General features: G+C 41.8%; 1 long non-coding RNA gene across 1 annotated transcript in view; it reads left to right on the top strand.

The window, feature by feature from the left end:
• Nucleotides 1-22,024, top strand: part of LOC147577081 (uncharacterized) — a 32,969-nt gene extending 10,945 nt beyond the window's left edge. The window contains exons 2-3 of the long non-coding RNA XR_015255738.1: nt 20,396-20,548; nt 21,923-22,024. This is a non-coding gene — a long non-coding RNA (uncharacterized LOC147577081). The remainder of the gene's footprint in view (nt 1-20,395; nt 20,549-21,922) is intronic.
• The last annotated feature ends 4,011 nt before the right edge of the window (nt 22,025-26,035 follow it).

Genomic DNA, 26,035 nt, shown 5'->3' with positions numbered 1-26,035 from the left:
AACAGTTATTCCAATTACCAGCACCTCTTTTTTGAAAATATATCGGGCACTGAGACACAACATGTGGAATAAGTGACCTCACTAAAGTTACCAAACATTTGATCTGGGAATAAAAATTTACACAAAACCCAGTTTGTTTCTGAAAAACCTATGGGAAATTTCTTTAGACTATCCAATTTACTAAAAACAAGACAATACATATAAATGTTTAAGCTGGAAGAGATCTAAGACATTGTTTGGCTCAGGGGTTCTGATTTTACAACCTGAGTTAATGAAAAAAGGAAATGAAAAATACTTTCCTTCCTGTTCATTTGAACTAATGGTATAAAGTTCTTATTTCACCCTAAATAAGCCTAAGGTGGCGCAAAAAGCCAGACCCACACACTTGGCTGTCAGAGACGCCATGGATTGGCTGTGCGAAGATGGCTCAACAATCTCATTTCTTCTGCAAGCCAAACACCATCATCTTGTTAAAATTCACTTTAGAGCAGATTTAAAGGCTCTTTTTATCTAATTTATTTTTAACGTTTATTTATTTATTTTGAGAGAGAGAGGGAAAGCATGTGCGCATGTGTGAGGGAAGGGCAGAGAGAGAGGGAAGGAGGGGGGGAGAGAGAGAGAGAGAAAGGGAGGGGGAGAGAGAGAGAGAGAGAGAGAATCCCCAGTAGGCTCCGTGTTCAGCACGGAGCCCAACGTGGGGCTCAATCCCACAAACTGTGAGATCATGACCTGAGCCGAAATCAATAGTCGGACGCTTAACCAACTGAGCCACCCAGGTGCCCCTAAGCCTCATTTTAAAATTTAATTACACAGTTTGTTAAGTTGTTAAGAAGCGAGGATCTGAGATAGGTGGTGGGCTGCAGACAGGCAGGCAGTGGTCAGGCTCAAGAGGAGGGCAGAAACAGAAAAAGGGAAAGATGTCTGAAGTTCAGGAGGCAAGAAGAGGAGTCCAAGGTCAGTCAAAGGCAGGAGAAGGAGGGAGGAACAAAATGACTCAGGTCTTGCATTCAGGCTCCAGTTAAAGCAGGAACAAAGGATGGATAGGAATGTAGGACACAAAAAGCTAGGGATCTGGACAAAAGTCTGGGTCAGCAGAAGCCAGGAAGGGGACAGAAGGCCTTGGAACTAGGTGGGGCTCAAGGACAGAAGGAAGGACTCTCCTTTGGGCTGAGAGTCATGTGGCACAGGCAGGAGGTCCAGGCTGGGTGGGGGGTGAGGGGCCAGTTCAGCCTGCACCCCAATCTAGCTCTCCTGGGTGGTCTCATCCCACCTTCACCTGGCCCCGTGCTCCCCAATTCATGCTGTGGCTTTGGCCCCCTCAGTCGGAAGTGGGCATCCGACCTCCAGAACAGCCGTCTTGCCTGACAGAGCTCTGCCCACCACTGTAACTTGCCCCACAGCGGAGCTCAAACCCTGAGTTCTAACCAGGAGCCCACCCAGCCCACTGTGGCTCGAGGGGACACATTCAGTCCATGACCTGCTCTGTTAGTCCCCAGACTGCCTGCAAGTATAGGTCATCTGATTTGTGCAAATGTCTTACCTTTTTACTAGAGTAGAAAGCCCCTGAAAGCACATTTTTCACAGCCCTTATGCAATGCCAGATGTACATGTCCTTGATGCCCCATGAATGTTTCAACTGAGTGAATGAGGCCACTGGGTAAAGTTTTCTTTTCAACTGGCTTCCCAGCCTGATTGCAGGAGGCTTTTGCTAACAAGCTGTTCTCAATAATGTTCATTTTTTATTTCAGTACTGGGACTTGCCTACTGGGCTCTTGGTAAAAACAAAACCCAAGGGTGCCTTTTAAGGAAAGGACCCAATGTTTAAAGCCTACAGCGAAAATAAAATAATGAATACCCTGGAGGGATCTTGCAGTCAGAGCTGGGATTTCAAATTTGTTAGGATTATCCTTCGTCCAGCTTGAGACCTGTGAAAGCAACTCAGAATGTCCCTTAAATGTAATAAATAACCTCGACTAAGGGAATAAAGGACTGTCCCTGGACCAGAGTCACACGGGGAAGGATATAACTGAGGACACCATCCCTAGCCAATATGGAGAGGGTTTACCTTGGCAACTACAGGCTGCTTCTGGGCTGGGAGAGGGAAGAGAAAGGAGATGGAAATGCAGAAAAGTGCCAATTAGTAAATTAAACATATTTGTTTGATTTGTTTGATGATATTAGATCGTTATTGAGCATTTTTAGGTGAGATAATAGTGTTGTGGTTATGCTTCAGATAAAAGAATCCTTATATTTTAGATACATACACTGAATCATTTACCATGAAGTGATAGACGTTCTAGAATTTGCTTAACAAAGCATGAAGTCTCAGTTGGTTAAGTGTCTGACTCTTGGTTTTGGCTCAGGTCATAGCCTCACAGTTCGTGAGTTCGAGCCCCACGTTGTCAGGCTCTGTGCTGACAGTGCAGAGCCTGCTTGGGATCCTCTCTCTCCCTTTCGCTGCCCTTCCCCTGCTCATGCTCTCTCTCTCAAAATAAATAAATAAACTTAAAAACAACAACAACAATGGATGGATGCAGATAAGGGGTAAATGAGAATCTATTATGCTATTTTCTCTACTTCTGTATGTGTTCAAAAATTTCCATAATAAAAAGTGAAAATGAATAGTAAAATAATCATAAATGATCCCAACTTGCTGCCTCCTATTGTTCAGTGTTGTGAATTCAGAATTTCTCCAGGAACTGACAGGGGGCAGTGGGACAGCAGGGAGAGGGCAGCATTTTGGTTGGCATGGAGTGAGGACCAGGTGAGAAACTTGTGTGGTATGTGTTTGCATAAGAATGGCACTCTTTGGGGTTCCTGGGTGGCTAGTCAGTTAAACATCTGACTTCAGCTCAGGTCTTGATCTCACAGTTCATGAGTTCGAGCCCTGCATTGGGCTCTGTGCTGACAGCTCACAGCCTGGAGACTGCTTCAGATTCTGTGTCTCCCTCTCTCTCTGCCCCTCCCCTGCTCACACTCTGTCTCTCTCTCCCTCAAAATGAGTAAACATTAATTTTTTTTTTAAAAGAAGGGCACTCTTTACTTAGATGGTTAATTTGGAATGGCCTGGGGACAGGCTCAGGCTGTTATGGGAGAGGTGATGGTGAAGTCCCCCAAAGACAGTCTAATCCTGGCTATGCCCAAGCAAGTTTTTTCTTAGGGTCCAAAAACCTTCGGGAGCATTTGAATTGTGCCTGCAGATTTGAGGGCTTGGAGGAAGAAGAGAAGCAGCCAGATCACACAGCTGCTGCTTTTAGTTCTGGTGGGACTTGGTCTATAGCCGTGGCCTGGGCTGCTCTTGCTCCATAGGGCCAAGCACAGGACTCAGAGTTCACAGTATTTGTCAACAGATAAATCGATTGATAGACTGATCGATGGGTGGTTGCTGTAGAGCCATGAGAGCACACACCTATCCTAAGTCTAGGCACATTGGATACATGGTCATCCCCTGTCTCTGACCTTGCATGTTATGGATCCCATGTGTATACCAAAACTGAGTAGAGCAATGCCTGGAGAGGGAATATTTCTCATTTTCATTTCCTTTCTTTGCTCTTTTTGGGCCCAGACTTAGTACTTCTTTGCACCTTAAATTTTAAAAGAGTATTTTTGGAGAAAGCCTACTTAGATGCTACCTAAACTCTAACCAGGCATTCCCAATATATATATATGGAAAAATACACACACACACAGAGTTGAACAGTTCGCTGAGCTCAGAGTCCTGAAGATGTAGAGTGAGCACTGTTCACTCATAACGAATCCGGGAAATACACATCAAGGGGCCCACCGGGTCATTTACTTACCCATGAGGAGACCTCTAATGTGAACTTGCCTGTGCTCATGATTCTCTGTCTATTTCCCAAGACCAGATACCTTTCCCAAGTTCTAGGACTATATTTCATTGGTCCATTAGGCATCTCCACTCTGGGATTTTCTCCACAAAATTCAAGTTAGCATTTCCAGTGTTCAATTTATAATTTTCCTCCAAATTTGTTCCTACATTACCTGACTTGGGAATTGGCCAGGTCAGAAATGCTGGCGTCACCACTCTGGCCCTCACTTCTTTGTACCCCTGCTTCATTGATTCTGTCTCCTGGACACCCCTGGGATCTAGCCATTCACTATCTTCGATCTGATGATCACTGATGGTTAAAACCCTCATCATTCCTCTTCTGAATCCTGACAACTGACTCATAGCCTGGACACTTCAAGCAAATGGATTCAGGGTATTTCCTTGAATGACAAGAAGATAGATGATCTCAGGAGGATAGGCAGAGGCCAGGCCACAAAGAGCGTTTGGTGCCATGGTGGGGCTGGATCTCTCTATCCATGTTCTTTCCACTGTCTTTTCAAGGTGGGTGTGAGGTCCTTAGTCAAGCAGAAGGGTGCATGGTGCCATCCTAGACTTCACAGATCACAGGAGACTCAAGTAGATGGTCTTGGTCCTTGATTTCAGATAGTCCAAATGGGTATATTAGCTCCACAAAACTCGGGAAGCTTTGCTACAAAGAAGTCTGGGAGACATGGTGTTTAGTTTTTATAGAGGCTGCAGGACAGGAAGGCCAGCTGAAGAGGGAGGTGTGTGGGTACTGAGTGAGTCTGTCTATAGTATTTGCCCCTGTAAGAATGGCTTCCCACGCTCTTCCAGGGAAACTTTGAGGAAAGCAGAAAAGAGAAATAAATACTATGACAGGTGTGAAGACAAAGCCTAAAGTCATTCTCCACTACTCTAACATTTCTTTGACATCTCATGTTTGGTCTTAAAAATGAACGTTGAGATTGCCTACTACTGCATAATAATGTCTATGCTTGTTTGTTTACATAAAATTGTAGGTTTTTTTCCCTTGAAGTTTTTGGCAAAATTGATGCTCCAAATAAAAGCAGCCTTTATGTGACAACTGCCCCTACTCCTGGGACACTATGGCAGTCCACCAGGGGTGGGTCCACCTGCCCCAGATGAGGAACTTGGGACGAAGCCAATGAGGCAAGCGTTAGACACAGGCAGGCCCCTGGGGCTCACCCAGGCCCCAACACCACCAGCAAATGAAGCCAAGGGTTCCTTAGTGCTAGGTTTCCACTCTTAACTTCTGTAGGGTCTGGCTCTAGGCAGGAGGAGCCCATGGGTGGTGGGATGCTGTCTGTGGCTCCTTCTCAGAGGAGCTGGGGAAGGAATAAGCTATGGATTCTCTGTCATCTCTCCTTTTTTTCACATGCAATTTGAAAATCACACAGCTGTTTCACACAGCTCCCTATCTGCTTGCAAATAAATTCTACCTCTTTCCATAATGGTGACTATTTCTTTTTAGAATTCTCAAGGCCTTACCTGCAAAACACTTAACATTCTCCTTAGCGCTCGTTTAAAGATGTCTTCCTTTGATAAAGTGGCAATTATCAGGTAGACGGATTGTGCCTCAGGATCATTTATCATCGTACAATCAATGGGATTGATTTAGCGTCTGAGCGCTGGGCATCTGGATGTTTTCCAGCCAATATAGCATCAGCAATCGGTGGCGAAGTCATTGTTATTTCAGTGGTTAATAGATGAGCCTGTGACAGGAATGGGATTTGAGAGCACAATGGCTCCCTAGAGTCCTTCCTTTCAGTCTCAGAATCATTTGTGGGAAATAGTCCAGATCCCAATTTTGCAGTTTCTACATCTCTGCTCTGGAAGCCCAAGGACATCCTTACCAATGCTGCCTAATTGTCTGGTTATACTTTTTTAAAAGCACATCCCTCAGATTATCCACTACAGTTTCCCCATACAAATCTGTAGAAATTTAAGAAAATGTATATTTAAAAAATTCATAACTATTTTGGAAAGCAAGAGAGGGTGCTATTAGTGGACATTGTGAGGGATGCCTGAAAGTCAGAAGGCAGATGGGGTCAGACAGAGGAAGGAAACCAAATTCCAAAACATGCAAAGGAGAGGATTCTTAAAAAGAAGGGAGGTGTCCTAGAGGGTTGTGCCAAGTTGGAGAGAGGCAGTTACAGAGATCTGAAGGGTTCTAGATGGGATCTGGCAAGAGAGGCAGACAGGTGGTTCAGACCCTCTTCCACTTTCCACCTTGTGCCAGCAGTAGGTGACAGGGCTGTCATTGATCAGGTGGGAGCAGCGACTGTAGATGCTTAGGTCAAGAGGCAAGTGGTACCCTTCATAGTTGATGACTCAGGAAGCCAGCAGCTCCCACATCCAGAAACCTGGACCTTCCCCAACAGCTGCATGTCACCCTGGCCTGTGTCCATGATGATAGGCTGAGATAAATAATGCCACACACACCTTTCAGGACAGCTCAAATGCAAAAATGAACACAATCAAAATTTAACAAACACCTGAAGAAAATCAAGCACACCCAAGAGATGCCCTAATGAAACAGACAGAGGAATGGACACCAAAGGAAGTACAGTTAATCACGCACACAACACTTCAGCTGGATGAGAGAGAATTTCATATCAAGCAAGAACAAGTTGTTAAGAAAAAGGCCCAGGGGCGCCTGGGTGGCTCAGTAGGTTAAGCGTCCAACTTTGGCTCCGGTCATGACCTCACAGCTCATGAGTTCAAGCCCCATGTCAGGATCTGTGATAACAGCTCAGAACCTGGAGCCTGCTTCAGATTCTGTGTCCCCCTCTTCCTCTCTGCCCCTCCCCCGCTCACACTCTGTCTCTCTCAAAAATAAACATTAAAAACAAAGAAAAAGGCCCAGTTAGAAAAATATTAACAAAGAAATTAAACACATACAAGCACTGAATAGAATAGAAACATGGCTTTAAAAATGGCATAGTGAAAAAAAAAATGGCATAGTGAGTGGGGTGATGAAACAGAGGGATTCTGTCATAATTGAGGACACAAGGACCAAAAGATGAATTATGAGAGAATAATCGAGAGATGGAGGGTGATGTAGACATGTCGACATCATGTAATGTGAGTGCCAGTAAGTGATGATATAGAAAATGAAGGGTAGGGAGGGGCAGCCCCATTTCCATCTTGTAACCGGAAGTGATCCTTAGAAATCCAGACCTGAGCGCCAGCAACAGAACTACTTCATGGCCTCTGGGCCTTACCACACACACAAAAAGCTCCAAAATAGTAAAGCTAACTGCAGGCTTAACACTCAAATGTTTTGTCCTTTGTCCTTTTGTTATTATAATATACCCACTAAGATATGCAGCCAGCGCACTGTGTTCAAAAGTCACTTGATTGTTCTGTCTTCTTCTATGACCCATGCTGTTTCTACTTTAGGGTTTGCTTTTCTTTCTCATTTAATTTTTAAAATATGTTAAACATTTACATCGTTCAAAATTCAAGACAATGTGAAAAAATGCCCAGAAAATCTCCCTTCTGGGTGGCTCAGTTAGTTGAGTGTCTAACTTTGGCTCAGGTCATGATCTGAGCGTTCATGCGTTAGAGTCCCACATTTGGCTTGCTGCTTTCAGTGCAGAGCCCATTTCAGATCCTCTGTTCCCTTCTCTCTCTGCTCATCCCCTGCTCTTGTTCTCTCAAAATAAACATTAAAAAATCTTTATACATTGTATGCCCATTAACGCAGATTTATTATTGCTTTTAGCAGTTGTCTCTTTTTTTGTCTTTTAAATCTTATAGAAAAAAAGCAAAAAAGTTTATACTGTCTTTTATATTCACCTATATAGTTCCCTTTATGAGTGCTCTTTATTTATTCAATTAACTGTATAGTCTCTGTTCATTTCAGCCTAAAGGACTCCCTTTAATATTTCTTGCAGGGAAAGTCTACTAGCAACAAATTCTCTCAGATTTTGTTTACTTAGGGATATCTTAATTTCTCCTTCATTTTTTTCACATATAGTTTTACTGGGTATAGATTTCTTAGTTGACAGTATTTTTATTTCCACACTTTAAATACATCATCCCACTGCCTTCTGGTCTCTGTGGTTTCTGATGAGAAATCAGCTCTTAATCTTATTGAAAATCCCCTATATGTAATGAGTCACTTCTTTCTTGCTGACTTTAAGAGTCTCTCCTTATCTTTTGTCTTGCAACAGTTTGATTATGATGTGCCTAGGTGTGGGTCCCTTTGAGGGTATCTGACTTAGAATTCAATAAGCTTCTTAGATGTATGGATTAGTATTTCTAACTACGTTTGGGAAGTTTTGGGCTATTATTTCTTCAAATATTTTTTCTGTTGTTATGCTTGATGGTGTCTATATTAGGGTTTTCCAAGAAACAGAATCAATAAGATACATTATATCTATATCTGTATCTATATCTACCTCTATATATAGAGAGAGAGACTTATTATAGAAATTGGCTCACAAGATTATGGAGTGTGAGAAGTCCCTTGATCTGCCATCTACAAGTGGGAGAACCAAGAAAGATAGTGGTTTAACTTAGTACAAGTCAAGGAATATTTTAGAGGTTTTCAAATACCTATTTGGACATCTCATTCTCCAGTTCTTTCCCATTAATTTTATGATTAGCCTTTTTTTTTTTTTTTTGGTCCCACTATTACCTACCACCTCAGGCAGCTGTGATATTAAATGATTATGTTTAATTTTTTTTTTCATTTTTGAGCAAGAGAGTGGGGGGGCAAGTGAGCGAGAGGCCGAGAGAGAATAGGGGATCACCCAAAGTGGGGCTCAAGTTCACCTGACACTGGGCTCAAGCCCACAAATCATGAGATCATAACCTGAGCCAAAGTCAGATGCTTTATTTTATTTTTAATTTTTTTTAATTTACATCCAAATTAGTTTACATATAGTGCAACAGTGATTTCAGGAGTAGACTCCTTAGTGCCCCTTACCCATTTAGCCCATCCCCCCTCCCACAACCCCTCCTGTAACCTTCAGTTTGTTCTCCATATTTGTGAGTCTCTTCTGTTTTGTCCCCCTCCCTGTTTTTATATTATTTTTGTTTCCCTTCCCTTATGTTCATCTGTTTTATCTCTTAAAGTCCTCATATGAGTGAAGTCATATGATTTTTGTCTTTCTCTGACTAATTTCACTTAGCATAATACCCTACAGTTTCATCCATGTAGTAGCAAATGGCAAGATTTCATTCTTTTTGATTGCTGAGTAATACTCCATTGTGTGTGTGTGTGTGTGTGTGTGTGTGTGTGTGTGTGTGTGTGTGTGTAGTGTGTGTGTATGTGTGTGTGTGTATATATATATACCACATCTTCTTTATCCATTCATCCATCAATGGACATTTGAGCTCTTTCCATACTTTGGCTATTGTTGATAGTGCTGCTAGAAACATTGGGGTGCATGTGTCCCTTCAAAACAGCACACCTGTATCCTGTGGATAAATACCCAGTAGTGCAATTGCTGGGTCATAGGGTAGTTCTATTTTTAGTTTTTTGAGGAACCTCCATACTGTTTTCCAGAGTGGCTGCACCAGCTTGCATTCCCACCAACAATGCAAAAAATATCCTCTTCCTCCACATCCTCTCCAATGCCTGTTGTTGCCTGAGTTGTTAATGTTAGCCATTCTGACAGGTGTGAGGTGGTATCTCATGGTGGTTTTGATTTGTATGTCCCTGAGGATGAGCAACGTTGAACATTTTTTCATGTGTCTGTTGGCCATCTGGATGTCTTCTTTGGAGAATTGCCTTTTCATGTCTTTTTCCCATTTCTTCACTGGATTATTTGGTTTTTGGGTGTTGAGTTTGATAAGTTCTTTATAGATTTTGGATACTAACCCTTTATCTGATATGTCATTTGCAAATATCTTCTCCCATTCTGTCAGTTGTCTTTTAGTTTTGGTGATTGTTTCCTTCGCTGTGCAGAAGCTTTTTATTTTGATGAGGTCCCAGTAGTTCATTTTTGCTTTTGTTTCCTTGCCTCCAGAGATGCTACAGCCAAGATCAAAGAGGTTTTTGCCTGCTTTCTCCTCGAGGATTTTGATGGCTTCCTGTCTTATATTGAAGTCTGTCATCCATTCTGAGTTAATTTTTGTGTATGGTGTAAGAAAGTTGTCCAGGTTCATTCTTCTGCATGTCGCTGTCCAGTTTTCCCAACACCACTTGCTGGAGAGACTGTCTTTATTTCATTGGATAGTCTTTCCTGCTTTGTCAAAGATTAATTGGCCACACGTTTGTGGGTCCATTTCCGGGTTCTCTATTCTGTTCCATTGATCTGAGTGTCTGTTCTTGTGCCAGTACCATACTGTCTTGATGGTTACAGCTTTGCAGTATAGCTTGAAGTCCAGGATTGTGATGCCTCCTGCTTTGGTTTTCTTTTTCAAGATCACTTTGGCTATTTGGCATCTTTTCTGGTTCCATACAAATTGTAGGATTCTTTGTTCTAGCTCTGTGAAGAATGCTGGTGTTATCTTGATAGGGATTGCATTGAATATGTAGATCGCTTTGGGTAGTATCGACATTTTAACAATATTTGTTCTTCCTATCCAGGAGCATGGAATCTTTTTCCATTTTTTTGTGTCTTCTTCAATTTCTTTCATAAGCTTTCTATAGTTTTCAGTGTATAGATTTTTCACCTCTGGTTAGATTTATTCCTAGGTATTTTATGGGTTTTGGTGCAATTGTAAATGGGATCGATTCCTTGATTTCTTTCTGTCACTTCATTGTTGCTGTATAGGAATGCAACCAATTTTTGTGCATTGGTTTTATATCCTGCGATTTTAATGAATTCATGGATCAGTTCTAGCAGTGTTTTGGTGGAATCTTTTGGGTTTTCCATATAGAATATCACTCTTTCCATATAGAAGAGTGAAACTTTGACCTCCTTCTGGCCGATTTGTATGCCTTTTATTTCTTTGTGTTGTCTGATTGCAGAGGTGAAGCTTCCAATACTACGTTGAATAACACTGGTGAGAGTGGACACTGTCTTGTTCCTGACCTTAGGGAGAAAGCTCTCAGTTTTTCCCTGTTGAGGATGATATTAATGTTAGGTCGTTTATATATGGCTTTTATGATCTCGAGGTACGATCCTTCTATCCCTACTTTCTTGAGGGTTTTTATCAAGAAAGGATGCTGTATTTTGTCAAATGCCTTCTCTACATCTATTGAGAGGATCATATGGTTCTTGTCCTTTCTTTTATTGATGTGATGAATCACGTTAATTGTTTTCAGATATTGACCAGCCCTGCATCCCACGTATAAATCCCACTTGGTTGTGGTGAGTAATTGTTTTAACGTATTGTTGGAGATGATTGGCTAATATCTTGTTGAGGATTTTTGCATCCATGTTCATCAGGGAAATTGGTCTATAGTTCTCCTTTTTAGTGGGGTCTCTGTCTGGTTTTGGAATCAAGGTAATGTTGGCTTCATAGAAAGAGTTTGGAAGTTTTCCCTCCATTTCTATTTTTTGGAACAGTTTCAAGAGAATAGGTGTTGACACTTCCTTAAATGTTTGGTAGAATTCCCCTGGAAAGTCATCTGGCGCTGGACTCTTGTTTTTTGGCAGATTTTTTTATTACTAATTAGATTTCCTTACGGTTATGGGTCTGTTCAAATTTTCTATTTCTTCCTGTTTCAGTTTTGGTAGTGTTTTTGTTTCTAGGAATTTGTCCATTTCTTCAGGATTGCCCATTTTATTGGCGTATAATTGCTCATAATATTGTCTTATTATTGTTTTTATTCCTGCTGTGTTGGTTGTGATCTCTCCTCTTTCACTCTTGATTTTGTTTCTTTGGGTCCTTTCCTTTTTCTTTTTGATCAAACTGGCTAGTGGTTTATCAATTTTGTTAATTCTTTCAAAGAACAAGCTTCTGGTTTCATTGATCTGTTCTACTGTTTTTGTTTTTTGTTTTTGTTTTTGTTTTTTTGGTTTTGATAGCATTAATTTCTGCTGTAATCTGTATTATTTCCTGTCTTCTGCTGGTTTTGGGTTTTATTTGCTGTTCTTTTTCCAGCTCCTTAAGGCGCAAGGTTAGGTTGTGTATCTGAGATCTTTCTTCCTTCTTTAGGAAGGCCTGGATTGCTATATACTTTCCTCTTATGACCGCCTTTGCTGCGTCCCAGAGGTTTTGGGTTGTGGTAGTATCAATTTCATTGACTTCCATGTACTTTTTAATTTCCTCTTTAACTTCTTGGTTAGCCCATTCATTCTTTAGTAGGATGTTTTCAGTCTCCAAGTATTTGTTACCTTTCCAAATTTTTTCTTGTGGTTGATTTCGAGTTTCATAGCGTTGTGGTCTGAAAATATGCATGGTATGATCTCAATCTTTTTGTACTTACTTAGGACTGATTTGTATCCCAGTATATGGTCTATTCTGGAGAACGTTCCATTTGCACTAAATAAGAATGTATATTCTGCTGCTTTAGGATGAAATGATCTGAATATATCTGTTAAGTCCATTTGGTCCAGTGTGTCATTCGAAGCCATTGTTTCCTTGTAGATTTTTTTATTACATGATCTCTCCATTGTTGTAAGTGGGGTGTTGGAGACTCCTACTATTATGGTATTACTATTGATGAATTTCTTTATGCTTGTGATTGATTTATATATTTGGGTGCTATCATATTTGGCACATAAATGTTTACAATTGTTGGGTCTTCTTGGTGGATAGACCCCTTTATTATGATATAATGCCCTTCTTCATCTCTTGTTACAGTCTTTATTTTAAAGTCTAGATTGTCTGATATAAGTATGGCTACTCCAGCTTTCTTTTGTTGACCATTAGCATGATAGATGGTTCTCCATCCCCTTATTTTCAATCTGAAGGTGTCTTTAGGTCTAAAGTGGGTCTCTTATAAACAGCATATAGATAGATCTTGTTTTCTTATCCATTCTGTTACCCTATGTCTTTTGATTGGGGCATTGAGTCCATTGACATTTAGAGTGAGTAGTGAACGATATGAATTTACTGCCATTATGATGCTTGTCGAGTTGGAGTTTCTGGTGGTGTTTTCTGGTCCTTTCTAATCTTTGTTGCTTTTGGTATTTATATATAGATATAGATATAGATATAGATATAGAATTAGATATAGAATTAGATATAGATATAGATAGATTGATAGATATAGGTATAGATATAGATAGATATTTTCATCTTTTCTCCCCTCAGAGAGTCCCCCTTAAAATTTCTTGCAGGGCTGGTTTAGTGGTCACAAACTCCTTTAATTTTTGTTTGGGAAACTTTTAACTCTCCTTCTATTTTGAATGACAGCCTTGCTGGATAAAGAATATATTCTGGCCTACCAAGTTTCTGTGGATAGGTCTGCTGCAAACCTGATATGTCTTCCCTTGTATGTTAGGGTCTTTTTTTTCCCTTGCTGCTTTCATGATTCTCTCCTTGCCTGAGTATTTTGTGAATTTGACTATGATATGCCTTGTTGATGGTCGGTTTGGGTTGAATCTAATGGGAGTCCTCTGTGATTCCTGGATTTTGATGTCTGTGTCTTTCCCCAGGTTAGGGAAGATTTCTGCTATGATTTGCTCACATAACCCTTCTACCCCTATTTCTCTCTCTTCATCTTCTGGGTTGTGATTCTGATGTTGTTCGTTTTTAATGAGTCACTGATTTCTCTCATTCTTAAATCGTGCTCTTTTGACTTCATCTCTCTCTTTTTTTCTGCTTCATTATTCTCTATAAGTTTGTCCTCTATATTGTTATTTCTCTGCACTGCCTCATTCATCCTTGCCATCACTGCATCCATCCATGATTGTAGCTTGGTTGTAGCATTTTTAATTTCATTCTTGCTATTTTTTATTTCTTTTATCTCTGCAGAAAGGGATTCTAATCCATTTTCAACTCCAGCTAGTATTCTTATTATCATGATTCTAAATTCTGGTTCAGACATCTTGCTTGTATCTGTGTTGGTTAAATCCCTGGCTGTTGTTTCTTCCTGCTCTTTCTTTTGGGGTGAATTCTTTCATTTTGTCATTTTGAAGGGAGAAAAGGAATTAATGAGGTACAAAAATTAAAATTAAATAAGTATTAAAATTATAACACACACACACAAAAATCAAATAAATGATGCTAGATTCTAGGTGTGTTTTTCTCTGGGTGTTGAAAGTGGTTTGACAGATTAGAGAAAAAAAGGGGGGGGAGAAAAAAGGAAAATCATTTGAGAATTTGAAGAAATGAATACACTAAGGTAGACTAAAATGAGATGATGGGAGTAAAATAGAATTTGAAAAAATATACACAAAAGTAAAGAATAAAGTAGAAAAAAAAGAAAGAAAATTATTAAAAATTGAAAATAAATTTGAACTTTTCTTTTTCTGTGTTCAAGAAAAAGAAATGAAAAAGAGAAAAAAGATTAAAAAAAGGAAATCATTTGAAAATTTGAAAAAGTGGATACACCGTAGTAGACTAAAATAAAATGATGGAAGTAAATAGAATTTTACAAAATCTATATAAAAGCAAAAAATATAGCAAAAACTTAAAGAAAAATATTTTTAATAGAAATTAAAGTAAAAATGAAGTTTTTCTCTTTCTGCATTCAAGAAAAAGAAAAGCAAAAAAGAGAAAAAAAAAGAAAAAGGAAAAAGGGAAATCGTTTGAAAATTTGAAAAGGTGAATACACTGAAGTAGACTAAAATAAAATGATGGAAGTAAAATAGAATTTGAAAAAATTTACACGAAAGTAAAAAATATAGTCATAAAAATTAAAAATATTTTTAATAAAAATTGAAAGTAAAAATGAGTTTTTTCTCTTTCTGTATTCAAGAAAAAGAAGTGTAAAAGAGAAAAAAAAAGAATATTGAATAGATGAACCTGCTAACAGATTGAAGTAGGACTGAAATTGCTTCATTTTCCCCTAGAAGTCAGTCTGTGTAGTTCTTTATAGTCCATAAATTAAGTCAGCGGTGAGACTTGTGTTCTTGAAGAGCGAAGTTGGCCCAGTTGGGCGGGGCTCGGTGTAACACCTCTGCTCTCCACTAGATGGCGCTGCTAGCCTACTGGGGTGGATTATTGTGGCACTCGTAAGTGCGTATGCGCATGCGCGGTGAAAACGGCATCACCCAGGTACCCAGTCTGTTCTCCCGGATCAGCAATCGCCTACCCATCTTCGTCTTCAGCTTTCGTCCATTCCCTGCTCTTTCACTCTCCGTGACCAGGCCCCAGGCAGTACATCTCTCCCAAGTTTTGTCTCAAATGCACCTGTTTTCCCCGGCCTCTTACTTCTGAAGGACTGTGGCTTTGACCTGCTCGCCCCTTTGCGGGAGGGTCTCACCGAGCAATGGCTGAATGCTGGCTGCACCCCAGGAATGCTTGCTGGACCCTGCTGCTGCCAGTGCCCCGAGACTATGGCCAGGTGCCAGCCTGCCTCAGAAAAAGTTCGAGAGATAGTGTAGCAGCAGGGATTATGGAAAATCACAACACACATCTGGCACCAGACTTTATCCCCAACGACCTTTTCCAGCACCAGTGAATGTGGCCGCCTTCTGGGTTCTGCTGGGACCAGGTGGCTTCAACAGTCTCTACCAAATGTCCTTCCAGCAGTGGAACTGCTTTTCCCCGTGTGGCCCAAGAACCTCCCGGACCCCACTCTGTTCCTGGGGATTCGCCCTTCCCACCAGAGCACCACCAGGTATTGAGCTGAGGAGTTGCAGACTGCGCTCCCCTTGTTCACAGTCTTAATGGAATTTAAACCCTCTCCTTTCTCCTATTTTAGTTTAGCCCCTGCAGCTGTTTCCAATTTTCCACTTTCTCTCCAGCTGCTTTTGGGGAGAGGTGCTTTTCCTGTATTCTCCCCCCACCCCAGTCTCCGTTCCTCTCTCTGCTCACGAAAGTACCTCACTTCCTGCACCTTCTTGCTCCCCAAGTTCAACTCTCTGTGCCGCGTACCTGCTGAATTCTGTGGTTCAGGTTGTGCAGATTGTTGTGTTAATCCTCCAGTCAGTTTTCTAGGTGTGTAGGATCCAAAGTCAGATGCTTAACCAACTGAGCCACCCAGGTGCCCCAACCTTTAATTATTTTCAAAAAGTGTCCCTGTGGGAAAAACCATTTATACTGGGTAAACTCAGAGTCAGGTCAAATAAAGACATTCTTGTGGGTGGGGTCTTCCTGTTAACCTTTAAACAGGTCAAATAATTACAATTCTCTGAGAACAGGGCTTTGAAGAAGCTCAAATCTCATTTTGCTCCCTCCAACAGCTGCCAAGCTGCAGGTTTTTATTGCAATTGTGGTGAATTGGTTTTCAAGGCAACCATAAAGCTGGGGTGATGGAAATACCTAAATTAGAATGCCACAAAACTCACTGTGCTACCAAGAGTAAGTCATTTTTCTTGAGTCAACACTCCCTGAATAGCTGTAAGCCTTTGGTTAATTTCCTTTTGGTTAAGTTGGTCCAGGTAATTGTTTTTCTTAGTGTTCTTGTTGCTTCTATGAGAAGAGAATTTTGAGAAGTCCTTACTCTATCATTTTTGCTTACATCATTCCTCCTGGTACAGTTTTAATTTGAGCTTTTCTCGTAATAAATGAAGTTAAATATGTTTTCATATGTTTAAAAGCCATTTGCACTTTTTTCTGTGAACTGTCAGCCATGTCTTTTGCCCATTTTTCTATTAATGGTTTTTGGGCTTTCTTCTCGATTTTAAGAATGCTTACATATTAGAGAGATTGGCCCTTGGTACATGATACAAATTGTAAATATTTTTTCTCAGTTTGTCATTTGTCTTTTGACTTTGCCTTTGGTGTTTGTCTTATTTTGTCATGCAAAAACTTTGAAAAGTTTTTAAAATTTAGTTAAATTTATCAATCTTTTAAAAAATTGCATCTTAATTTTAAGTTGTAACTAGAAAGGCATTATCCACTTCTGGTTTTTTAATTAAACTATATTACTTTCTAGTACTTATGATTTCATCTTTTACATTTAGATTGGATCTATTTGAAGTTTATTTGAAGGATATGTATGAAGTATAGGTCCAGTGTAATATTTTCCCAAATGGCTAGCCAGTTGTCTCAAGATCAATTATTAAGCATCCCGTTTTTTCCAGTAATTTAAGACACCAGTTTTATCATGTACTGGATGGACATATATACTTGGGATAAACTCCAAGTTTTTTTATTCTGCTCCATTGGTCTTTCAGGCACCAATACAATATCAGCTTAAATACTGAGTTGAGGATTTCTGTGGCTGAGGAATATTCCATTGTGTATATGTGTATCACATCTTCTTTATCCATTCATCTAGCAGTGGACATTTAGGTTACTTCCATGTCTTAGTTATTGTAAATAATGTTGCAGTAAACAGAGTGGTGCATATATATTTTCAGCTTATAATTTTTGTGGATGCCTGGGTGGTTCAGTTGATTGGGTGTCTGACTTCGGCTCAGATCATGATCTCGTGGTCTATGAGTTTAAGCCCCGTGTTGGGCTCTGTGTTGACAGCTCAGAGCCTGGAGCCTGCTTCAGATTCTGTGTCTCCCTCTCTCTCTGCCCCTCCCCCACTCTCTCTCTCTCTCTCAAAAATAAATTTAAAAATTTTTTAATAAAAAAATTAAATTAAAAAAATTAGAATTTTTGTTTTCTTTGGGTACAACATGAATGGACCTAGAGGGTCCATTTGCTAAGTGAAATAAGTCAGAGAAAGACAAATACCATATGATTTCACTTATATGTGGAATCTAGAAAACAAAACAAATGAACAAACAAGCACATAAACAGAAAAAGAGAAACAGACTCAAATACAGAGAACAAACTTGTGGCTGCCAAAGGGGAAGGAGTTGGGGGATAGGTGAAATAGGTGAAGGTGATGAAGCAGTACAAACTTCCAGGTGTAAAATAAATATGTTCAGGGGATGAAAAGTATAGTATAGGGAATATTGTCAATAATGTTGTAATAACTTTGTATGGTGACAGATGGTAACTATATTTACCACGATGAGCATTGAGTAATGTATGGAATTATTGAATCACTATTGTCATACACTTGAAACTAATATAACATTATATGTCAGCTGTACTCAATAAAAAAATATTGAAGACTTCCAGTATGTTTCAATATACGGTAAAGCTAGACTCTATCCCCTGGTACCTTCTTCTTTTCAGGATTTTCCTGCCAAATTTTGCCTCTTTATTTCTCCATAGAAACTTTCTATTTGTCTTTTCAAGTTCCAGAAGAGAAAAAACTTGGTGCTTTTGTAGAGATCACATTAAATTCTTTAAGTAACTTGAGCAGGATTGAAATCTTTATGATGTTGTCTTCTTGTCCAGGAATATATATCTCATATTTCACTGGTTAGGTCTACCTTTTTGATATCAGGAATCTTGTAGATTTTGGTGCATAAACGTTTCTTAAATATTAAACATTTCTTAATTTATTTCTGCATGTTTTATCTTTCTCGTGTTAAAAAGCAGTGGCAAGAGTTATTTCTTTGCCTTGTTCCTAGGCAAAGCAAAGTCTTCAGTATTTCCCCATTAAATAAGAAGCTGAACTTCAGGTTGAAACATGTCTATTTTATCAGAACTTGCCCTAACTTTCAAAGTATTCTTTTAGCCAGAGGGAGAATTATGTTCCAGAGTTGTGTCAAAGAAAGGTGTTTAAGAGAATTGTAAGTAATTTTAAAGAATTGTAAGTGGCAGGAGGGTAGCTTGCCTATTATGAGAGGCAGGAAATGAAATAGAGACCATTTAAGGACACATGATGAAGATCTCACAAACTGTGCTAGAGAGCTTGAACCTTCCATAGTTGTAAAAACAAAAAATCACTGAGAGATTTTAAGCAGAGGACAGCATGATTGGACTTATGTTTTAGTGAGATTCTTCTGGGGGCAATGGCTAATAAATTCCATTAACAAAGCATTTCAAACACGACTGCAAATAAGACCAGACACCATTCACTGAATAATCCATGAGGAATAACAAGTTAGGTCCAGAAAACCAAATCATAACCATGTCACTTTTTTTTTAATGACTTAAAAATAATGGAGTCAGTAGATCTACTTAAGACTAAACATGAGAGACTTTTTTCTTTTCCTTTTTCTAAATTTTAAAATGTTTATTCATTTTTTGAAAGAGAGAGCACAAAGGAGCGAGGGACCGAGAAAATGGGAGACACAGAATCCGAATCAGGCTCCAGGCTCTGAGCTGTCGGCACAGAGCCCGATGTGGGGCTTGAACTCATGAACTGAGAGATCATGACCTGAGCTAAAGTCAGACACTTAACTGACTGAGTCACCCAGGCACTCCGAAAGACTTTTTTCTATTTATCTATTTCCAAAACCTGGAAGTCCTCCTAGGGAGAGTCAGCTCTGGGTGACTGTGCTGAGTCAGACCCGGTCAGGAAGTGCTGTACCTTAAAGAGGCCCCCAGCAACATGGTGGGACCTGGGCGACCCTTACAGCAAGCCCCAGAATCACTTTCATTCGCTGAGGACATGACTCTTTTCTCTCCTTTTCTTTTCCTGAGTGGAGTGCTGGAAATAGTCAAGCACAAAGCACAGCATGGTGGACAAAGAATATGATGTTTGTGTTCATGAAAAATTCAACCCTAATTATACCTCTGGGAGCCAGTGGGAGTTATGAAATAGTGTGCCCGGGATGTTCATCTTGTTAATAGATGCCAACCATGGGGTACTTATTTTCCATGCCATTTATAAAGACTTTGATGGACAGAAAAAAAGCTGCTTGCGTCAGTCCATAAAGTTATAAGATGGAAAGGATATTACAGTAATTCTTCGGGATGATTTTCATTTAGTAGCTGGTCTGTGAGAATGCCTTTCCTCCCGTTAGTGCAATATTCCAGCAAATGTAATAGTCAGCTTAGCAGGAACTCTCAAAACTTTACTCACTAACGTTGGCTCAGACACCAGGGATACATTTTGCTGCCATTTAAAAGTAATTATTTTTAATATGTTTGTTAAAGAAATGGTTTAAAAATTTTATTTCTGACTCTCAGTTTAGGAGTGATAGCGCCTAGATTTCAAGCACATGGGTTGACTGACATACAGAAGGTCATGGTGTGACCCCAACATGACAGCCAGCTTTCTGAAAGCAAATGCGCAGTCAGGTAAGGTGAACACAAAAAAAAGGAGAAAGAGAAAACTAGCTAGTCCCTTTGCGGGACAAGGAGTATCAGCAAGTTTCTTTGGTCTGATACCAAGATCTGAATGTCAACTTTAGTGACTTTTACCAATGTTTATGCAGGTTGAACCATATGAAACTCCTGACAGTCTACTGGTTTTGACTGACAAAATCATATTTCATATGATTCAACCTGCTGCTTTTGGGGCAATATCATGTCCACACCCTAAAACTTGGCATAACCTGCAATTGCTTTAACTCTAAAGCCTTAAGCTGCCTGACTGCAGCCTCCTGTCCTCCTAAACCTCTCATGTCCTCATTTCTATAATGAATCCATGCCTGCAGCCAAGACCAGTTTGCAGATCTGCTGGCCCATGGAGCCAAAAGTCCCCTGGGCATCTCAGCAAGGAACTCCCTCAGCGTGATAATTTTTTTTCCTCTTTTGTTTTTCTGTTTTTTTTTTTTTTTCTTTTTTAAACCTCACTGAATGTAGTGACTCACCGCCATTGAAGAGAATGAAGGAGAATGTGCCACTTCTGAGACTGAGTCATGGGAAGCACCGCGGCCTCCATCTTGGATGAGAAGCAACAAGGAACATGTAAATGAGAGAAGGCAGGGAGGACTGTGACAAGGAGTCTGCGACTTTGTGAGTATCATAAAGTCAGTGGTGCCCTCCATCATTACCCTTTCAGATGCTCAGGCTGTGCTTTGTGGCCAGTGGAAATTGGCCTTGGTTTTTAGCAGACTTGGCCCTAAGCTGTTTCTCTGTCTACCCTTGCTCCCTTGGCAATTGCACTGGGTTCTCTCAGGGCTTTAGACCCCTTCCACGCGCTGATGATCCCAGTAGTCCTATCTCCTCCTCAGCCCCATCCTCTGAACTTCAGACCCTCACCTCCAGCTTCCACCCAGGTGTCTATCTGCCCATTGATGTTTGAAGGGCACCTCCACCCAAACCCATCATCCCCCCCATTTCACTGTAGGAAATGGAAGCTTCAACCTTCCATTTACTTGGTTCAGAATCCTTAGGGGCTCCTTGACCTTTCTCTTCCTCACACCACACTGGGAGATCTCCTTTCACTGCATGAGCCAGTCTGACCCTGTCATCGCTCTCATGGAACTTATGCAGGTCTAAGCCAACTTCATATCTTGCCTAGATTTGGGGAACATTCTCATACAAGCACTCACTGCCTCTACTCTTTCCACCAGAAGGATCCTCTGAAAAGTGTGTCAGACTATATTCCCTCCTTTCTTGAATCCTCTGATGGCCCCACCTCATTCAGATACAGTAGGGAACAAAACCAAGTTCCTCCCCTTGCGGAGATGGCACTCAAGTTGAGACAGACAAAATTTAACAACAACAATCTAACATGTAAGCAGGTGATGAGAACAAATGGCTTCTTTGTTTGAACACTTGAGCTCCCCTAAAGAGACATTTCCAGGAGTAGAAATGTCTTCAGTATCCGGTACAAGTCCTGGCTGGATTCAGACAGTGCTATGTTCCTGGGCTCCCTGAAGAATGAGGACAGGCTGCAGTGGGAGAGCCCAGACTTTGGAGTCAGGCAGACACAGCTCCACCCTGGCCCTGCCCCCCCACTACCTGCAAGGTCTACCTATCGAATCCCTTCTCCCATGAAACAGGCTAAAGAGAGTATCTAATTCAGGGTATTTTCCTGAGGATTCAGTAAGATAGTACATAGCACCAAAGATAATGCCTGCTACCAAGTAATCATTCAACAATTGGTAGCTATTATTGCCAGTATTAATGTTAATATTGTCCCCAAGACCCAGATTTTTTTTTTCAATCAGCAAGAGTAGAAATTCCAAACACAAGAAATCACAGCCTTATAAAAATTTGAATGAAAGGAGACTACAGGGGTAGGGTTTTTGAGAACTGCCCCAGGGAAGGAAATTTCTCTGAGTACAGTATCAGTACCATGATGGAGGATCCTAGTCATGGCAGGAGGGGAGACACAGGATCAGGGGCCAGAGCCTGATACTCTGTTCTTTTTGCGGCCACCAGGGCTGTGCTAGGACAGAAGAGGCAGTTTAAGACACTGAAAGACGGACATCAAGACAAAGGGTGGAAGGTGGTGAGGAGATGTGGGACATCTCTAACCTGCTGGTGAGTTAGAGGCCCTGAGCAGCTTGATCAATGTGGGCCTCCCCCTGATGAGATGGAAAGTAAATTTCCAGTACTGTAGTATTCTCTATGGCCTATTATTTGTAGCAACCAGCACTGATGTCCAGTCAAAGCTTTGCCATGGTTGGGTGGACAGCAGACTTCTGGAGCATGGAAAGAAGATGACCCTGAACATCAGCCACTGTCTCCCACAAGGGTTGACAGTAGGATTCTGCAGATAGTGCTGAACACAAAGGGGCCTTGGAGAGCGTGATGGGACAGAAATCTTGTCTGTGCTCTAAGTTGGTCATCTGAGGGACTCCTTCTTGTAACTCAGCTATTCAAAGGTGGAGATTTTAGCAAATATGTCTGCCCAGCAGGGGTGCCTTTTAAAATTTTGCCTCGTGTGCTAATGGGATCCTGCTCACACCCCTGTCCAGGGAGGAAAGGGACAAGGTGGCATGGGAATGCCACAGTCATCACTACCTCTATGTCCCTCATTTAGGAAGGTTGGGGTTAAGCTTCCTTATCCATAAATAGTCAATGGTAAACATATTGAGCTTGAGAAAGTCCAAAAATTGTCCTCCACTCCCAGAAGACATGCTACTCAAATTAAAGTGGAGACTGGGAGAGTATTGTCAGATCTATTTTGGAAAAGGAGGAGGTGTCTCCTCCTGCAGCAGATGGGAGGCCTCCATGGCCTCAGGGGCAGGAGCATTACCAAGTTCTGTGCCTGGGCTTCCTATGAGGGCATCTCCATGGCTACTTTTCTAACATCCCTAGAAACAAGGACCAGACTAATGTAGACATCTGCCAGAGGGCAACTGGAATTTTCCACATGGAACCACCACACCCTTGATGGAGAATGCCAGGAAGGGAGGAGTGGGAGAAAGGCTAATAGAAGAGGGGAGATGAAGAGTCAAAGGGTCAGCAGAGAGAACCACCAATTAGCTTGAGTGAACAGCCCAGGACTCCAGCCTTGGGGAACACACTGGAGAAATTAGGAGCTGGCTTGGATAATGGAGAGGCTACAAAGTCACCCCAGAGGGATGAGACAGGGTAAGACATGGCCTAACATGTCAGGAAGAGAGACCAGGAACGTAAAGAGAGTCTGATAGGGAAGGGTTGGGCTACACAGGGCTGCAAAGTCTCTGATCTTTGTACCTGTTGCTGGCCTTAAGGGGGTGAGCATTGTCAGTTGAGTCCAATAAACATGACCACAAAGGATGCCCCTATGTCTGAGCAGAGGGACAGGGATGTTTCGTGAGCAGAGTGAGAAGTTAGAGCCTATGGAGGGTCTTCAGGGATGGCCTTCAAGAATGGGGGGCTGGGGGGAGGCTAGGTGTCTCAGTCAGTTAAGGATCTAACTCTTGGTTTTGGCTCAGGTCATGATCTCATAGTTTCATGAGTTTGAGCCCTGCATTGGGCTCTGCACTGGCAGCGTGGAGCCTGCTTGGGATTTTCTCTCTCCCTCTCTGTCTCTGTCCCTCCCCCTGTCAGGCTGTTTCTGTCTCTCTCAAAATAAATAAATAAACTTAAACATTAAAAAAAAAAGAATGGGGGGCTGGAGAACTCTGTGGGTGGGGGTACCTGCCACCTTCCACAGCGTTCATGCCTACATGCTCCCATTTGTGATGCAATCTGTGATTCTTGAGTATAAGAACAAAAACTGGGGCCCTTGGGTGGCTCAGTTGGTAGAGTGTCCGACTTTGGCTCAGGTCATGATCTCACAGTCCATGAGTTTGAGCCTCGCATTGGGCTTGCTGCTATCAGTGTAGAGCCTGGAGCCTGCTTCAGATCCTCTGTCTTCCCCCACCCCCCCTCTGACCCTCCCCCTCTCATTCTCTCTCTCTCTCTCAAAAATAAATAAAAAAATTTTTAAAAAGAACAAAACCTTCATGATAGGGGGCCCCCAATTTCCTCCTTGCCTTCTAACCTTGCTCCTTTTCCTTTCTTGTTTGCAAGACCTTTCACCTTGCAAACTATGACTAGACCATAAGCCACAAGGCTTGCAAAGAAACTTCTTGGAATGTACTATTCTGATGGTGTTAGGATTGCACCTGGGCAAGGGGCACAAAAACAGAAACAACCTCCAAACCGTGAGTTTCCACTGAAGTCCAACACTGCTTCCTAAACCCACACTGCACGTCCGCAAAGTCAGCTTCCCCTCTCCTATAAACACCCTGGCCCGCCTTTAATCTGGGGCCACCTGTCCCTCAGGTGTTCTCTGATGTGCATCAGTTGAATAACTCTTTAATCTTTATTCAAGTCACCTAAATAACTTTCTTTTGACAGCTGGTACTCAGACAAATGGTCCTAGAACATTATTTGGGTCATCCGTTCCAAGGCCGTCTTCTGGCAAGTGTCCGGTGGTGTTCAGACGGGGCGGGATCAGCCTCTCTCCCCCACGTCACTGGGCTTTGTCTGGCACCACTCTACTGAGCACAGGGCCATGGGGCACAGGTGGAGTGTGAGCGTGTGTGTGGGTGACTGAGAGCAAACCAGATGAGCGCCGGGAAGATGACACCCTGCAAGGAAAGGAGGTGGTGTGGGGGAGGGGCAGGGGAAGAGAAGTTGAGTCTCCTTCAGTGTGTGCAGATCGTGAATTTCATCTCCTGAATTGAGGAATGAAGAATTAGAACTTGCTTTATATTCCATGACTCTACTTAACTTCTCACTCAAGTCCCATTCTGCCGGGCTGTAGGAAAAACGACGTTCGTCCTTTCTGGGACACCTCACCTTCTAGGTGGTCCTGCTTTCCTGGGTCTTGCACAGTGCCAAGGCCCTGGGGTAGGGAAAGCTCTGTGGTCCTTAGTCATCAGGCCTGTGGTTGTCATTCTGATTGCTTCTGGACAGGCAACTCTTGGTGACACCCGTGCCGGGAGCCTATCTTGAATGTATCTCTCTCTGGAGTCTGGCCACCTCCCTGGTGGGGCTGCCAGGAAATAGGGCAGTGCCCCATCCTCCCCCGGGACCATGGCCTCACTCTTCCTTCTCTTATGCCCAGTGGAGAGCAATCTATTTTCAGTCTGGGGAGAATCCGTCTCCTTTTATGTTTCTTTGACTATGGTTATTCTCAGGAATTCACTTGTAAGTGTAAAGGCAACACCAGCAGGACTTTCAGAGCACGTCTATTTTCTGACTTGCCACATGCCTCGGCTGAAGCAGTGTGCACCAAGCTGACTTAAATGAGAAGGAAAAAGGGAAACAGATGGGGAAAGAGTACATACATTTATGTATCAGTTCTAAATCTTCTGGTTTCTCCCCGCCTCCCATGTCATCTGCTCTAAGCTGAGGCTGGGAGCCTGGGGTTTGGAATGTGTGGGTTGGGGAATGCTCCCTGGAGCTGAGGGTGGGGCCAATCCCTACCAGGGCAGCTTGGCTAGGGATAGGAGAAGGAGGTTCTCCAAACGGAGTATTACCATAAAGGAGGGAATTAGAGCAGCAGGAAATACTCGGCAGTCTTCTGTGACCTTTCCCTATTCCATAATGACTAGATGTTTCTCCTCTGTGTCCCTAGAGCACTTTCCTCCACTGGCACAGACCGCAGTCTGGCTTCATTCCTGCCTCCCTCTTCAGACAGAGAGCTCCCAAACTGAGGACCTGTATTTGTTCGTCTGGGGACCCTAAGCCCCTGAAAGGTAAAGACTGAGTAAGTAACTCATTGGAATGTTATGGAATCCCTGTCCCTGCTGCAGGTGACTGGCCTGCAATGGGTGACTGAGGCCTGGGTGTGGAAATTGTGGCTGACACTAAACTGCGCCACTCAACAAAATTAGGGTCAGTGGATTCAAAGCATGGGCCAAAGCAAGCCAGATAAAATGTAGTGCTTCAAAACATAAAACCGTGGACTTGAATTGCAAAATTCAGCTGGGATGAAAGTGATTTGATGAAAGAGTAGAGCCTATAAGCAAGATGTAGAGGTTCTAATTACCTTCAACTCAGTATGAGTCAATAATGTTACATGACTGGCAAAGAACAAAAATCAGAGTAAAAACAGGTAGTTTGATATAA

Source organism: Puma concolor, chromosome C2 (genome assembly GCF_028749965.1).
Source record: "Puma concolor isolate L17-30 chromosome C2, mPumCon1.1.hap2, whole genome shotgun sequence".
NCBI classification, from domain to species: Eukaryota; Metazoa; Chordata; class Mammalia; order Carnivora; family Felidae; genus Puma; species Puma concolor.
The sequence above is the reverse complement of the archived record's forward strand: the minus strand, read 5'-3'. Positions and strand labels throughout refer to the sequence as shown.